This window comes from Apium graveolens, chromosome 9, assembly GCF_009905375.1.
Source record: "Apium graveolens cultivar Ventura chromosome 9, ASM990537v1, whole genome shotgun sequence".
NCBI classification, from domain to species: Eukaryota; Viridiplantae; Streptophyta; class Magnoliopsida; order Apiales; family Apiaceae; genus Apium; species Apium graveolens.
The window spans coordinates 44,473,278-44,490,418 of NC_133655.1; the positions used below are offsets into that span (position 1 = coordinate 44,473,278).

General features: G+C 40.3%; 2 non-coding genes across 2 annotated transcripts; one reads left to right on the forward strand and one right to left on the reverse strand.

Annotated features, from left to right (window-relative positions):
• Window positions 1-6,061: 6,061 nt before the first annotated feature.
• Window positions 6,062-6,168, reverse strand: LOC141688363 (small nucleolar RNA R71). Its single transcript, XR_012561809.1, has one exon. It is a non-coding gene; the product is annotated as a small nucleolar RNA R71 (small nucleolar RNA).
• Window positions 6,169-12,062: 5,894 nt separating this feature from the next.
• Window positions 12,063-12,169, forward strand: LOC141687678 (small nucleolar RNA R71). Its single transcript, XR_012561166.1, has one exon. It is a non-coding gene; the product is annotated as a small nucleolar RNA R71 (small nucleolar RNA).
• Window positions 12,170-17,141: the final 4,972 nt, after the last annotated feature.

Sequence of the window (17,141 nt, forward strand, 5' to 3'; positions counted from 1 at the left end):
GGCCACGGCACAAAGGAAGTTTCTGATTGTAGCCATTGATTATTTCACCAAGTGGATTGAAGCCAAACCCTTCGCCAAGATCACAACTAAGCAGGTTGCACAATTCTTGTGGGAAAATATTATGTACCGGTATGGAATTCCCCGTATCCTGGTCAACGACAATGGAACACAATTCAACAACGAGGAATTCAAGAAGTACTGTGAAGAAAATGAAATTGAGTTACGGTTCACCTCTGTGGCTCACCCGCAAGCCAATGGGCAAGCGGAGGTAGCAAATCGAATAATCCTGAATGGACTAAAGAAGAGGATCGAGAAATCAAGAAATAATTGGGTGGATGAGATACTTCCAATATTATGGGCCTATAGGACTACCTGTAGAGTCACGACTGGAGCAACTCCCTTCATGTTGGCATATGGGGCAGAAGTGGTTGTTCCCGTGGAGATATCACATTCCTCTCCCAGGATTCAAGCTTTTAGTGCTGAGGAAAATGAGGAAGGACAAAGGTTGGCTCTGGACTTAATTGATGAAGTGCGAGATGAGGCACATGCAAAGATAGTAGAATATCAGAAAAATGCTTCATTCTACTAGAATCTAAGGGTTAAAGAAAGGTTTTTCAAATAAGGTGACCTAGTCTTGAGGAAGATAGAAGCTTCTGGTGTAGGAAAGAAAGGGAAGCTTGCCCGGAATTGGGAAGGGCCATACAAAGTCATGAGTGTTCAAGGTAGAGGAACCTACAAGCTGGAGACTATAGATGGTTTTGAAGTCCCAAGAACTTGGTATGCACAAAACCTGAAGGTTTACTATATGTAGGGCAACTGAATACGATTCTCACTTGTCAAGATGACGAGTAGGTTGAAAAGCACCTTGAAGCTTTGCTTCCTTAGGATTTATATGTTCTAGTTTTATTTTGAAGTTTATTAAGACTTGTGTAAGGGACGAATCCCAAACAATTTATGAAAATTCATAAAGTTTTCGAAATTTGTTTAAATGTCTATGGCCAGGCAAGTTAAACCAAATACATGAAATGCAAGCATAAAATCCGATAAATAAAGTAGATCAAATAAATATTACAAGAGTTTGATAAATAAAGTCTCGAAAATAAGATGAAGAAAAAAAGCCACGCGGGGATGGAAAAGCTCTAAGGAGCTGAGGTGCCCTCAGCATCCATATCATCATCCCCTCCGCTCTCGCTAGATGTCTCTGTGTTCTCGGAGGAGGAGGAAGAGCTGTCGTCCTCAGCAGGCCTGGAAGAAGACTCGGGAGGAGGAAGGAGAGGGTCCTGAGGAACGTGATCCGAGACAACTACTCGGGTATGAAACCTCTGTAGCAAAGCCTCGTCATCAGGGCAGACATAGTCCGTCGGGTTAATATCAGGACAAGCCTCGTTCACGGTCCCAAGGGCCGTGTCCCAACCAGTCCTAAAAAACCCAGGAAAGACTGAGTCATCCCTAATCCTCATGGACTGGGAAAACTCCTCCGAGTCCAGATAGTTGTCTATATCTTTATCCTTCTGAGCCCGAAGTACCACCAGCTCGGCGTTAGATTCTCCGAGTTCTTCCTCCTTGCGCTTGAACTTCTTCTCTAGAGCAGCATACTTCTTCTGCTGCTTCCTGAGGGCATTGTCAGCCTTGTCAGGAGCCCGCTTCCATGACTCGGCTTGCCTCACAGCGCCTTGAAAATAGGCGTTGCACTGAAAAGAAACAATAAATAAAAAGTAAGGCAAGTGAATGCTAAAAGTAAGAAAGATAAGTCCAAAAAAAAGGGAGAGGGAGGCATACCGAAGCCAGAGATTGAGCTCCCATGAGCTTTATCCTCTCTAGGTCAGGGGTGGCAACCATGTCAGTGAAATCTTTGGGAGTCACGCCATGATAGGACCAATCCCAGGCATGTTTGGTGGATCCCACCACGGAGTCCCCTCGACGGAATCCCCAGAGAGGTTGGAAGGCGCCGGTAGCAGCAGCAGCAGGAGCAGCAGCAGTAATAGGAGCACTGTGGCCCTCAGCTCCCTTAGTTGAAGCCTCCCCCATGGGCTCCTTGTGTTTCCTCAAAAAGATAGGCTCCGTGGCCTTTCCTCGAGTGTCCAGGCCTGCAATGAGAGCTCTTTTCATCCTAGCAGTCTCTTCAACGAGAGGTACAGTGTCCTCGTCGATCCCTTTAGCAGCTGCAAAACAAGACAAAAAGACAAAATAAGTGGAGTTAATAATGCATGAAATGAAATAAAATTGAGAAGGAAAGAAAAATACCCTGCTGAGAAACAGAGGATAATCCCACATGAATGAGGGAGAACTCCTCTAAGAGAGTCCAGCTGGTAGTAGTGCCGTCATCCCGAGTAAGCTCATTATAAATAGTAGTTTCCTCGGAAGTTAAGTGAATGGATTTGAGGCTACCATCACTAACCTTCCCAAAGGAAGATCTGAAGAGTGTTCCCCAGTCGCCATTCTCCCAACATAACCCGATGAAACTATTCCTCCAATTTTTGTTGTTATCGGGAATGGAGGCGCTGTTAAAGATGTGCTTACATTTGGGCCTTTGCTTAACATAGACCCAACCACAAATACTGGAAGAGCTATTATAGCACTGAAAGACCTTCCTAAAAATAGCTACAGAAAGGGGAAAACCTTCCCTAAGGCAGCAGACCATAAAACATAAAATGTTCCTCCAAGCGTTTGGAGGAAGCTGACATGGGTTGATTTGTAAATCAGCTAGAAGATGAGGAATGAAGGGATGGAAAGGAAATCTAAGCCCAGCATTAAGGGCATCTGTATAATTAAAGAGAGTGTCCGGTTTCCAGGGGCAAGTACGGTCACCACCAAAAACTGGAACTAATCTAAGAGGAGGAAGAACGTTGTAACGTGCATTTAATTTATCGAAATCAATGTTGTGCCAAGTGTTATAATGATTAAAAGAATCGAGATGAGCAGTAGAGGGATATTCATCACCCTTAGTATTAATCATATCGATTAAAGACATGTATGAAGAATGGATCTCGATATCCTTACCTTGTTTTGAAGCCGAGGCTATCTTGGCCGCCCTCTAGGAATTCTTGTCAGCCATTAGTAAAGCTGGAAAAAGTCTGAAACCTCGAAAGGAGAGGCTGGAAAACTAAGGAGGGAAGTTGAGAAAGGAGAAGGTTAGAAAGCTTGAGAAATGATGGGGAGAAGTTTGTAGAATGAGTGGAGAAGAGAAATGAGAGGAGTGAGGGAATCACACTCTCATCCCACCTTTATATAGCCAAGGATGAGGGATAATGGGCCTTAAAAAGCCCATTTGGGCCCAAAATTAAGAAGGTTCTGGAATTGTCCAGAGAATTCCAGGAAAAATCAAAAGAAAAACTTAAGTTTTTAAAGATTCTGGAAGAATCTGGAAAAATCTTAGAGGACCCTTGGATTTGGGCTCAGAAAAAGGGCCCAATTCTAGAAAAACTCAAGCCCAGTTAAGGGCCCAAGTGTTTAAAAAGCCCAGCTTGATTCAATAATAAAGGAGAAAGCCCATTGAGAGAAGCCCAGAACCAAGGCATAAGCCCAGAAAAGGGCCCGACTGATTAAAGTTAAGGGCCCAAATACAAAAGCCCAGGTAAAGAGGCCCATGGCTAAGGCCCAGTATGTTGGAATAAAGTTAAAATAGGCCCTTGAACCAAAGCCCAGTTGAAAAGTTGGCCCAAGAGAATCCAGTTCATGGGCCCAAATCCAAGTATATGCAAAAAATATATTTATATTTCTGACCCAATTCGATCAGGACTTGCAATAGAATCCTAGTCGAATGGATTGAGGTCGAATTTCCTTCGACCAGGGCTGAAAAAAGGAGCTATTTCGGTCAAGAAAAGAATCCTGGCCAAAAATTCCTAGTCGAAAATGATTGTTTTATTCGACCAGAATGCCAGAATAGTTTCAGATATTTTTCTTGACCCTGTCGACCAGGAAGCAGGGTAAAATCCTGGTCGACTGGACCTTACCCGAATTTTTGTCGACCTGGGCAACCAAAAGGAGGTTAATTCGGTCAAAAATGGAAATCCTGAAAGAAACAGAAATTTCCTGCTCGAAAACATTCTGCTCGAAAATTCAAAAAATAATATAGGGAAAATCCTAGCCGAAATTCGACCAGGATTCTTGCTCGAACCCATCCTCCTCGAAACGCCTTCGACTAGGGCTGAATGAAGGATAATTCGACCAGGATCCTGGTCAAATGGGATTCCTGGTCGAAATCTGTAAAAAAAAAAGAGGAAAAAAGGTGGATAAATAAAAGAGGAAAATTTCTGGAAAATTACAGAAAATAAAGGAAATTCCTTAAAAAAAATTCTGAAAAATGTTAATATTTGTAGAAATTAAAGGAAAAATCCCAGAATTAAGGGAAAAATCCAGAAAATTAAGGCAAAATCCCAGAATTAAGGGGAAAGATCCAGAAAATTAAGGAAAAATCCCAGAATTAAGGGAAAAATCCAGAAAAATTAAGGAAAAATCCCAGAATTAAGGGAAAAGTTCATGGAAATTAATGAAAAATTCCTGAAAATTAAGATAATTCATGAATAAAAGGAATAAAAGTAAATCGTTGTAAATGTGTAGGTCGCTCCACACTTTACGCAAAAATGATACCCTGTATGGGAACAAATGAACTTAACTTCTGTGAAACCTAGTCTTTGTTTCCAAAAAGTTGGGGGGCAAATGATAAGGATAAATAAATCCTGGTTATGTAATTAAATATTACATTGATTATACAAGGTATGGGCTGCTAGGCCCAATAAGAAGATGTATGATATTCAGACCAGAAAGGTTAACATGTAAATCATGCCTGATGGAAAAAAGAAGGCCCAAAACCCTGATTATTTATTAATTTCGTAATTAATTAATAAGGGAGAAAAACTGTTATTAAGATAAGTCCTAATGGGGATATAAATCCTTGTAGATTGGCCTCCAAGGAACCTTATAGGATAGGGAATCAGTTTCCTACTTCCTAGGACTCCTAAGTCTATTCTAATTCAGAGACTTTACCACTAAGTCTCCTATACCAAGTCCAATTCAAGGACTCCCACATCTATATAAGGAACCTCACTCTACAGATCAGAACTACGTTTTTTGACTTGATCCTTGGCAATCAGCAAGGTAAGCAGGCATCTTGTTAAGGCAGATTGAGTCACGAAACACAAGAGCAGTCAAATCGAGCCTCGAAGCTCACGTTCCTTAGTAATAAGTACAACAATTATATATATTAGTTTTTAATCCATAACACTATTGTATGCTAAGGTTAGGAACAATGACTTTGAATAAAGTAGTAATAAAGTTAGAATCCCATGTTTGTCTCAAGTAAGTAAGTCAACCTCAATTCTCTTAGTTAATGTTATTTAGTATAATATCTTAGTTAATTAAAACCCAATTTGTTATTTGTCTTAGGATTGAAGAATAGCCATATCATTGTTGTATAAGTGCATAGATTGAAGTTAACCTAAACTAGTCTCTGTGGGAATGAACTAGAAACAATTCTAAATTACTTGCGAACGCGTATACTTGCGTGTAAATTTAGCGCGTGTTTTCGTTCTAACTAGTTTTTGGCGTCGCTGTCGGGGACTCGGTGTTAATTTTTAGTTTATGTGCTTAACATCAATGGTAGTTAAAGTTCATTGACTTGGATTACTTTACTTTTACGGTTTACTTGTTTGTGTTTCAGGCACTCATTACAATTGGAGATCCAGCAGCACTAACAAAAGCGTTGATGGATTTTTCTCAACCCAAGATCAATGACATTCAATCTAGCATTGTCAGGCCAGCTATCACAGCTAATACTTTTGAAATCAAGCCAGACATAATTCAGATGGTACAGAATTTAGCCCAATTTGGGGGTTCTCCAACAAAAGATCCCAATACGCATATTAGGGATTTCATAGAGATCTGCGACACCTTCAGGTTCAATGGTGTGTTTGAGGATGCGGTGAAACTGAGATTGTTCCCATTCTCTCTAAGGGATAAAGCTAAGTGCTGGTTACACTCTCTACCAGCTGGTTCTATCACTACTTGGGAGGATCTTGCTCAGAAGTTTCTTACTAAATTCTTCCCTATTGCGAAGACAGCTGCACTCAGGAATGCTCTTACTCAATTTTTGCAACAATCGAGAGAAACTATATGTGAAGCTTGGGAGCGTTACAAGGAGATTCCTAGGAAGTGTCCTCATCATGGCATGCCTGATTGGATGATCATCAGCTCCAAGGCCTCTAAATGCAGTCCCAAGTGCTTGGGTGAGCTCCTGCGCAAACCGACTCTGTGACTCATACATCGCATCCATCCTCCTAGAAAGCCTCATGTACTGGACATAAGCCAATCCCGAACTATCTCCTCCCTGGGCTCTCGAAGGACCTGCCTCTCCCCGAGCCTGACTGGGCCTAGCATGGTAGCACCAGCTGCTGGAACTCCTCCTGGAAGGTGATATCCCAAACCATGTGACCCGGGCTTTCCACCCATCCACTCCTGCATCACATTCAACGTCGATGAATCAATAGGAGCGGCCGGTCTCTGCAGCTGCTCATAAGATGGCCACTGGACTCCACATGCCCTGCAAAGTTTTGTGACAATAGAGGCATACGGGATAGAGTACTGCGATTTCCCCCTCAAAAACTTCAAAATCCCTTGGTAGATGTACTCTCCAAGGTCCACATAATATTCCTCATTCGTAATTCCCCATAACAACCTCGCCCTCTCCACTATAACCTCATGTGCATGCACAGAAGGAAGAATATTAGCACACATAAATGCATTTCAAGCACGAGCATACCTATTCATCGCGACAGCAGAGAAATTACGATACTCGTTGGTTCCCCTTTTGAACTTCCACACTATGCTCGGCTGACAGAGAGTAGCAATAAAAAAGTCCATATCAAAGTCCTCGGGGGACTTTTCATTCCAATTCTCCTCCTGTGGTTTCCTTTGTCGCTACCCAATTATCCGGTGAATCGCCTCGGGCTGATAATGAACAGTAAGCCCATGAACAACAGAAAACCCCTTCTTGTCGGCCTTGACGTTCGCATAGAACTCGCGAACGATACTCATCGGAACCGCCTCAGGTGACTCACAGAATATAATCCATCCATTCTCAACAATTATCGGTAACAAATCACCATCCCTCCCTGATGGCAAGAACCCCCTCTCCCTCATAATAGGATTAGTCAGAAGCTTGGTGTACTCTTCTTCAGCAGTCCCATCCAACAATCGAGGCCTCATAGCAGTGTTCCTCGAAGAATCAGCAGTCGGAATGGTGCTGCTGCTCCCTACAGTTCGTGATCTCTTTGGGGCCATTAGAACTGAAAATAGGGTTAGAGAGTTGTGTTTGGTGTGTAGGAGAGATTTCGTAAAGTTGAAAGTGTGTGGGATGTGTATGTAGAGGCTGTATGTATTTATAGGGCAAAATTAGGGTTAGAATTTGATTAGGAGTGGGGATTGTGGCTAAGTATGGGGGTAAAATCGTGGGTTAGTGGTGATATGCTGTTGTGGTTTTTGTTTTGTGTTTTTTTGTTTTTTTTTATATAGGCTGAAAATGAATTTTTTAAAATGCAGGGCCGCAGGAGGTCGCCTGGCACCAGCAGACGGGAGTCTGCTAGTGTGTGGTCGCCTGATCCTAGCAGATGGGCGCCTGCGAGTTCTCTGGAAAAAAAATTTCTTGCCAACATTTTTCTGATTTTTTTTGGGTTTTTGGATAAGGTACTAAATTTTAAGGTGTCCTATGGTCTCATATCTTGGGTTGCCTCCCAAGAAGCGCTTCTTTTATGTCATTAGCTTGAGGTAGAGTAATGCGATCCAGTTGACAATAAAATGACACTAACCACTTCATGGTTTGTCGTATCCCATTATAGTGCTTCAATATCTGACTAATTACTTTAAATGCTTGGCCCGGACTGTTCTCAAAAATCTCCACCGCTCCATGTGGAAACACAGTTTTGACGATAAATGGTCTAGACCACTTTGATCTCAACTTTCCAGGAAAAAGTCGGAGACGAGAGTTGAATAGAAGAACTTGTTGCCCCGGCACGAATGACTTAGGTGATAGCTTCCTGTCATGTCATCTTTTTACCTTTTCCTTGTACATTTTGTTGTTTTCGTACGCTTAAAGTCGAAATTCATCAAGTTCATTTAACTGAAGCATTCGCTTCTTCCCAGCTGCATCTAGATCAAGGTTTAACTTCTTCAATACCCAATAAGCCTTATGCTCAAGCTCCGCAGGTAAATGACATACCTTACCATAGACAAGTTGAAACGGGGACATCCCAAGTGGAGTCTTGTATGCTATTTTATAAGCCCAAACAGCTTCATCGAGCTTCAAAGACCAATCTTTCCTTGATGGACAAATGACTTTCTCTAGAATGCGCTTGATCTCTGTATTAGACACTTCAGCTTGACCATTAGTTTGCGGATGATAGGTAGTAGCAATACGATGATTTACATTATAGCGTTGCATCATAGAAGTGAACTTACGATTGCAGAAATGTGACCCTTATCACTTATGATAACTCGTGGCATTCCGAACCTTGTGAATATCTGCTTATGAAGAAAACTCAACACTACCTTTGCATCATTAGTCATTAGAGCTTTGACTTCTACCCATTTCGAGACATAATCGACTACCAGCAAGATGTACTGATTATTACGGGATGAGATAAATGGTCCCATAAAATTGATTCCCCAAACATCGAAGACCTCAACTTCAAGCATCACATTTAATGGCATCTCATCCTTTCTGGTAAGATTCCCAACTCTTTGGCAATGATTATACCTTAAAATGAACTGATGTACATCCTTAAACAATGTAGGCCATAAAAAACCTGCTTGAAGAATACGAGCTGCTGTCTTTTCACCACCATAATGTCCACCATAAACTGTGAAATGACAGTCTCGCAATATCCCCTCCGTCTCACAGAATGGGATACATCTCCTGATGATCTGGTCAGCTCCTTGTCTAAACAAATATGGTTCATCCCATATGTACCACTTCACCTCATGCAAAAACTTCTTCTTTTGAGCCGCATTCATATTAGGAAGCATTATATTTCTAACATGATAGTTCACAATGTCTGCGAACCACGGTTCTTCCTCTTAAATTACGAACAACTGCTCATCCGAAAAAGATTCGTTGATCAATGTCTTATCATGTGAAGTATAATCGGGATTCTCCAATCTAGAGAGATGGTCAGCTACTTGATTTTTAGTACCTTTTCAATCCTTGATCTCTAACTCGAATTCCTGTAGCAAGAGAACCCAACGAATAAGTCTAGGCTTCGAATCCTTCTTTGAGACCAGATAGCGGATGGTAGTGTGATCAGTGAACACTGTCACCTTTGTCCCAAGTAGATTAGGTAAAAAAATTTTGAAACCAAAAACTATAGCCAAGAGCTCCTTCTCAGTAGTGGTGTAGTTCAGTTGGGCTCCATTTAGCATTTTACTAGCATAATATACTACATGAAAGATATTATTCTTTCCCTGCCCAAGAACTGCTCCCACTGCATAATCACTTGCATCACACATTATCTCAAAAGGTTCTCTCCAATCAGGTGCCGTAATAACTAGTGCGGTGATTAAACTCTTCTTGAGAGTCTCAAATGCTGCCAACCATTCATCATCAAATTTGAAAGGCACATCTTTCTTGAACAAGTTGCACAACGGCTTAGATATCTTAGAGAAGTCCTTGATGAAACGCCGATAAAAACCCACATGACCAAGAAAGCTACGGATTCCCTTCACAAAAATAGGTGGCGGAAGATTTTCAATGATGCCCACCTTGGCTTTATCCACCTCTATACCTTTACTAGAGATATTGTGCCCAAGAATGATGCCTTGCTGCACCATGAAGTGACATTTTTCCCAATTGAGCAATAAATTGGTTTTTACACACCTTTTGAGCACCAAACGGAGATTATTCAAGCATTCGTCATACGAATGTCCAAAAACGGAGAAGTCATCCATGAACACTTCGACATTATTTCCAATCATATCAGAGAAAATCGCCATCATGCATCTCTGAAAAGTGGCAGGTGCACCACATAAGCCAAAAGAAACTATGCGAAAAGTAAATGTGCTAAATGGACAAGTGAAAGTATTCTTCTCTTGATCTTCAGGTGCAATGCAAATATGATTGTATCCCGAATAGCTGTCCAAAAGATAATAATACTCATGACCAGCCAACCTGTCAAACAGGCAAAGTAGATGCATCACCTAAAAAAACATACCTCAAGTGTTCAGGCAATGGTTTAAGCTCCAAAGTAGGTGCTTCCTCAATAGATGGTTTGAGCTTTCCCTCAGCATTTTTGAGATTAGTATTTCCCAGAGATTCAAATGGCATGTCTGGCTTTCGTTTCCAAGGAGAAGCATTTAGATATTATAGCTACTCATTGCCTTCATCATCTTCACTGTCAAAATCTCCCAATAAAGCTTTTTCTAAGACATCAGACCTTAGCATATGATCAAGTTCTGAAGTAACTGCAAAATCGACCAAAACCACCTTGAAGCACTCCTCATCTTCCGTAGGTAATTTCATCGCATTGAACATATTGAATGTCACATCTTGATCTTGCACCCTCATAGTGAGTTCACCTTTTTGCACATCTATCAAGGTGCGGCCTGTAGCCAAGAAAGGTCTTCCCAAGATTATGGGAATCTTCTTATCTTCCTCGAAATCCAGAATGACAAAATCTGCAGGAAAGATGAGCTTGTCCACCTTTACTAGCACGTCCTCCACGATGCCTCCTGGGTATGTAATCGAACGATCAGCCAATTGTAGAGACATGTAGGTGGGTTTTGGATCAGGCAAATTCAGCTTTTTGAAGATAGACAACGGCATCAGATTGATGCTTGCTCCCAAATCGCAAAGGCACTTGTCAAATGACAACTTGCAAATGGTGCAGGAATGGTGAAGCTACCTGGATCCTTCAGCTTTGGAGGTAACTTTTGCTGCAGCACGGCAATGCACTCTTCTGTCAGAATAACGATATCAAGATCATCCAGTTTCACCTTCTTTGAAAGACTACCTTTCATGAATTTCGCATACCTAGGCATTTGCTCCAGAGCCTCAGCGAAAGGTATATTGATGTGAAGTTTCTTGAACACCTCCAGAAACTTACCAAATTGCTTGTCAAGCTTTTGTTTTTGCAATTGTTTAGGAAAAGGTGGTGGAGGATAGAGCTGTTTCTCCCCTATTTTACCCTCAGGTAGAGTGTATTCAACAGTAGTCTTCCTTGGTTCCCCTTCTTTCTCCTTTTGCATTCCTTCTTTATCTACAACTTCAACTTCTACCTCTTTTGCTTTTTTAACATCAACAACTTTTCCAGACCTTAAGGTGACAGCTTTGACTTGCTCTTTAGCTTCTTTCCTGCCTGGCACTTCAGTATCACTGGGAAGTGTGCCAGGTTGACGATTGAGCAAGGTATTGGCTATTTGTCCAATTTGATTTTCTAAGGTCTTGATATAAACAACCTGGCTTTTGCACAACAACTTTAATGCTCAAAATCAGCACTAGAAGGTGGAGCAGCACCTCCTTGTTGAGGATATGATTGCCTTTGAGCAAATTGCTGAGGTTGCTGGAATCTAGGTGGATTAAACTATTTACTTGCAGCTTGCTGATATGGTTGCTGAACAGCATTCTGATTATTGCTCCAGCTGAAATTGGGATGATTTCTGTTTTAGGATGATAAGTAGCGGGCACAAGCTGTTGCGGTCTCTGAAAATTGTTCACATACTGAACAGATTCATTAACAAGAGAACACTGATCCGTAGCATGAGAGCCAGCACAAAGCTCACAGACACTAGCTATTTGATTTACTCCATAGTTGGCTAAAGATTTGACCTTCATAGACAGCGCCTGTAGCTGCGCTGCAATAGCTGTAGCTGCATCAACTTCCAGAATACCTGCTACCTTCCTAGGCATCATCCTTTGAGTTGGGTTTTGATACTCGTTTGAAGCCATAGTTTCAATGAGATTATAGGTCTGATTATAGCTTTTGGCCCACAAGGCGCCTCCAGAAGCTGCATCGAGCATGGGCCGAGATTGGGCCCCCAAACCATTATAGAAACCAGTGATCACCATCCAGTCAGGCATACCATGATGTGGACACTTTCTCAACATCTCCTTGTAGCGCTCCCAAGCTTCAGACATAGATTCTCCTTATTGCTGCACAAACTGAGTAAGAGCACTCCTCATAGCTGCAGTCTTGGCCATTGGATAGAAATTCACCAGAAACTTTTGCGCAAGATCTTCCCAAGTAGTGATGGACCAGCTGGTAAAGAATATAACCAGTCCTTAGCCTTGTCCCTCGGGGAGAATGGGAAAAACATCAGCTTGATAGCCTTATCAGTAACACCATTATATTTGAAAGTACTACAGATCTCGACAAAATTCCTGATATGCATGTTGGGATCTTCAGTCGCAGCACCTCTGAAAGAAATAGAATTCTGCACCATCTGAATAGTGCTCGGCTTGATTTCAAAAGTATTGGCCTGAATAGCCGGATGAATGATGCTTGACTGAATGTCATCAATTTTAGGCCGAGAAAAGTCCATAACAGCTGGATCAGCATGAACTATACGATCACCCATTATTTCAGGTTCTTTCTTTTCACTCTCTTTATCCGAATCTTCAAAAACTATCTTCCCCGGAATGTCAAGAGCTATATATGTCTCCTCACCTTTATCCAGATTCCTCTTGCGAGTGCGAGAACGTGTTTGCATAAATGCTCGCTAGAGTACCTGAAACACAACCGGAAGCAGTAATTAATAAGTCTTAATCAATGAATCCCAATGACCACTGATGGCAAGTACATAAACTAAACAAATTAACATCGAGTCCCCGGCAGCGGCGCCAAAAACTTGTTAGGCACAAAATATGCGCTAATTAAATCACGAAAGTATACGTGTTCGGAAGTAATATAGAATGATTTCTAGTTCGTTCCCACAGAGACTCTAATTAATTATATCTAATTAACACTTACTCACCAATGTATGATTATTCTTCAATGTCAAGACAATAACAATTAAGGTTGATTAACTAATAATAATTATAAGAATTAAACACTTGAATTAACAATCTTAAATACAAATGAGATCATACCTTCATTACTTCTTCATTCAATAGTCATTGTTATTACCCTTAGCATGTAATGGTGATGATATTAATCGAACAACACGAAACTGATAAATGCCAACTTTCATTGTACGAATACCATTCTACCAAGCATTCAAAATTAAGAGAGAAGTTGAATATGCATCAATTATATTGAGACCCTATATGTCTACAGAATTTGACAATATATCGATTTACGCGCAAGTTATTTATTATGATTACACAGGGCGAGTAAAACGGTTAGAGTTACCCACTAATCATGCATACAATACATGAACCTATGCTAGCATGGCAAGTTCTAAATCTCAAGATAAATTGTCGCTTCGCAAGAGATTAACAGGCTATATTACATGTTCGCGACGCACATAAGACGAATAAGCACAACCTATGCTAGATATCATACAATCACCACATACCAAGGTATTAAACAATTAACTAAAGACATCCATAGTAAATCTGCTATGATCCCACGATCATAATTAGCCCATAATAGAACTCATCGACACCATGGGTTTATATGAAAGCATGATAATAACACAACGATATAAACTAATAAAAATACTTAATAAATAATGAAGTACGTCACAAGAGTATTAAGGTTCAAAGCATAAAGAAAACTAGTATCCAGAGTTACAATGAATTAAAAGAATCACAAGATAAACGTATGCTTCCTCTTCTTCGTTGTTGCGTGCTAAAACGGTCTTCTCAATCTTCTTGCCTTCGCTCTCGATTACCTTCTCTTCAGAAAACGTCTTCCCAAAAGGTTTATATAATAACTCAAGAGAACCAGCGCTAACAGAAGCCCAATCATAATAAAATTATAAAACCCAGATTCTGAAAATCCGCACCCAGGAGGCCGCCTCCTTCTTCCAGGCGGGCGCCTGCTACCAGGCGGTCGCCTGCTCCCATCAGGCGGGCGCCTGCATCACTTCTGGAAAATTCCTATTTTTGCTTCTATTTTTGCTGAATTCTTCGCACATCAACCGAGACTGATTCCAAGCACCTCCTTAGGCTTTATTCGATGAAAACACCCTATCTAAGCAAGTTATACCCTGAAATGCAAATACACAAGAAAACGCGTCAAATACACAAAATACTCGAGTTCAAGACACCAATTCAAGCCGTTATGAGACGCTCTAAGTGGTATAAAATGCCACTTATCAGTGTTCAGGTAACTTCATATCAAAATACCTTTCGCTGAAGCTCTTGAATAGATGCCTAGCTATGCGAAGTTTATGAAAGGAATTCTCTCTCGAAAAGTGAAGCTCGATGACTTAGAGATCGTTGCTCTTACGAAGGAATGCAGTGCTGTGCTTCAACAGAATTTGCCTCCGAAGCTTAAAGATCATGAAAGCTTCACTATTCCTTGCACCATCAGAAACTTTTCTTTCAACAAGTGTTTATGTGACTTGGGAGCTAGCATCAATCTAATGCCCTCTTCTATTTTCAAGAAGCTTGGTCTGCCTGATCCGAAACCAGCATACATGTCATTGCAACTAGCTGACCGTTCCATCACTTATCCATGAGGTATAGTGGAGGATGTCTTGGTCAAGATGGATAAACTCATCTTCCCTGCTGATTTTGTAATTCTGGACTTCGAGGAAGATAAGAAGTTTCCCATCATCTTGGGAAGACCATTCTTGGCTATAGGCCAAACTATGATTGATGTGCAAAAAAGAGAGCTTATAATGAATGTTCAAGATTAGAAGTTCATTTTTAATATGTTAAAGGTAATAAAGTTATCCACAGATAAAGAGCAATGCTTTAAATTAAAGGGGTCGACTATGACGTGAATTCAGAGCTTGAGCCATTGCCAAAGTCAGATACTTTAGAGAGATCCTTAAGAGGGGTATCAGTTATTGAAGATGAAGAAGGAGCAAAGAAACTGCAAGTTTTGAATGCAGCTCTGTAGAAAAGGAAGTTGGATATACCATTCGATTCTTTTGGGTTAGCAGAGCTGAAAATTTCTCAAGGGCATCTCGAGCCGTCTATTGAAGAAGCTCCCACACTTGAGCTTAACCAACTATCAGATTACTTGAGTTATGCATTCTTAGGTGCACCCCCTGACAAGGGGTTGGAATATATTTATGATAATCTAAAGGGTGACCGTCCGGTTCCTCCCATGCTTATAGAGGGTTCCTCTCATGCACCACAGACAGTTGATAGGTTTGGTCTTGGTGATGCACAGTATAGAAGGTTGATTTGGCGTATTGAGGCTGTTAGTGTTAGTGCCCTAGAGACAACACTATGATGTTTTAGTTTAAGACATTAGGATTATTAATGTTTATGTTCTATCAATTACTCCCTTTATAATTTATTAATTCTAAATTTACTCCGATATAAATGTTAGATTAATAAATGTCCTTAGAATATGATATGTAATTCTATTTCTTTAAGTACGTGACTTAGAAATGAGATTATGAGAATAATATCAATATTCCTAAAGGTCCCTAGTCAAGTATTATTATTAAAGAATAATAATAATGCATTAAGACTGGTGTGTTTGTTGACTGATGATCACATCTCATTGATCATAGATATGATGATACTAAAATAAAAAACAAAGGTAGATGCATATGTACATGGTGCTAGACAGACCCAATGTGAGATTCTACATGTCTGTTGTGTCATAAGTAGTTCTAACAGTGATAATGACGTAATGGTCCTTCGACCTGAAGTCATTATATTTCTATACGATAATTAATATACATTGATTCCATTAAAAGTTATCCTTGACCGAGTAATGATAAAAGTGGGCATTGGGTATATTATAAATCATATGAGAAATATGAATGATCTATATGGGATTTAACCCTCCTATTTTAGGAGTGATATTATTGGCCTCTTGTTTGAGCTAGACTATAAAATGCGTGGCCACGCTCAAATGTTGATTTGATATGATAGTCTACTCATTGATCAAGGAAACTTGGATTAAACTATGATGAGGATGACACATTACATGCCTCTAGTTTAATCTATAATATTTTGTGACGGACTCAACCCCGGGGTCAGGAGTTAACATCACTAACAACAATAATAACAATCCTAATTATTGGTAATACATAACTACGACCCCTTTTACCAAGACCTTTTCCAAGTATAAGTATGATTTAGGTTACAACTATTACAAAATCGACTAACCGCAAACTATCATGACGCAACTAACTTAATACAGCAACACAATAGACCATCCTTGGTCCAACACAACTACCTCAAAGGAGCCTAACGTGGAAGGAACTGTAACTCTGCCCGACTACCACAGAAGAATCTCATAGGCATCTGCAACACATATATAAAACATTCTGCAAGGGTGAGCAATCAATTGCTCAGCAGTACCACTATATGAATAACAAGATAAGAACGATTTAAAGTAAAGCAGTTATAGGAACATAATTCATAATTTGCTAGAAAACAAGTAAAACATATATAAACATTCACAAACTGGATATTCAAAACTAGCATGCTCTGTAAAACAATAACATCAGTAGTGTGCTGTGTATAAATACCAGAGTTTGATTCTAGCATGCCATTTTCATTTCCAAATCAACTGTATAAATCACTGATTCCGTTACGGGAACCGAAAAGCCAAATCAGATACGTAGTGGATATGTAAAGATAGTGGATCAAGCTATCAACACCAGACGGCTCCCTCTGACATCCCATAAACCTGTTCCGGAACTCAGAGACTAGCTAGGTCTCTAACCTGCTAGACTAATCAATTATAAATTTGCGCGCAACTGAATTAACCTCTTACGCAACCTCAATAGGCCAACTCTAGCCCCTATGTATCCCATATCTGCTCGTTTTATCCAGTTTCAAAATCACTTGTACCTATCTCATTTCAAAACCATTCATTTTAATAGCACACATATAAAATCTAGTTCACAAATCATTTCATTCGAGATAGGTACCTTTCGAAGTTACTTTTCCCCAAAACAGGTTAAAACAGTGATTTCTAACTACAGGGAATACGTAACTTAAAACGTTTCTGTTCCTTTACAAGAATAAAACATTAGTCTATTCATATGTACTGAACCATAAAAGAATGGTCAGGGTA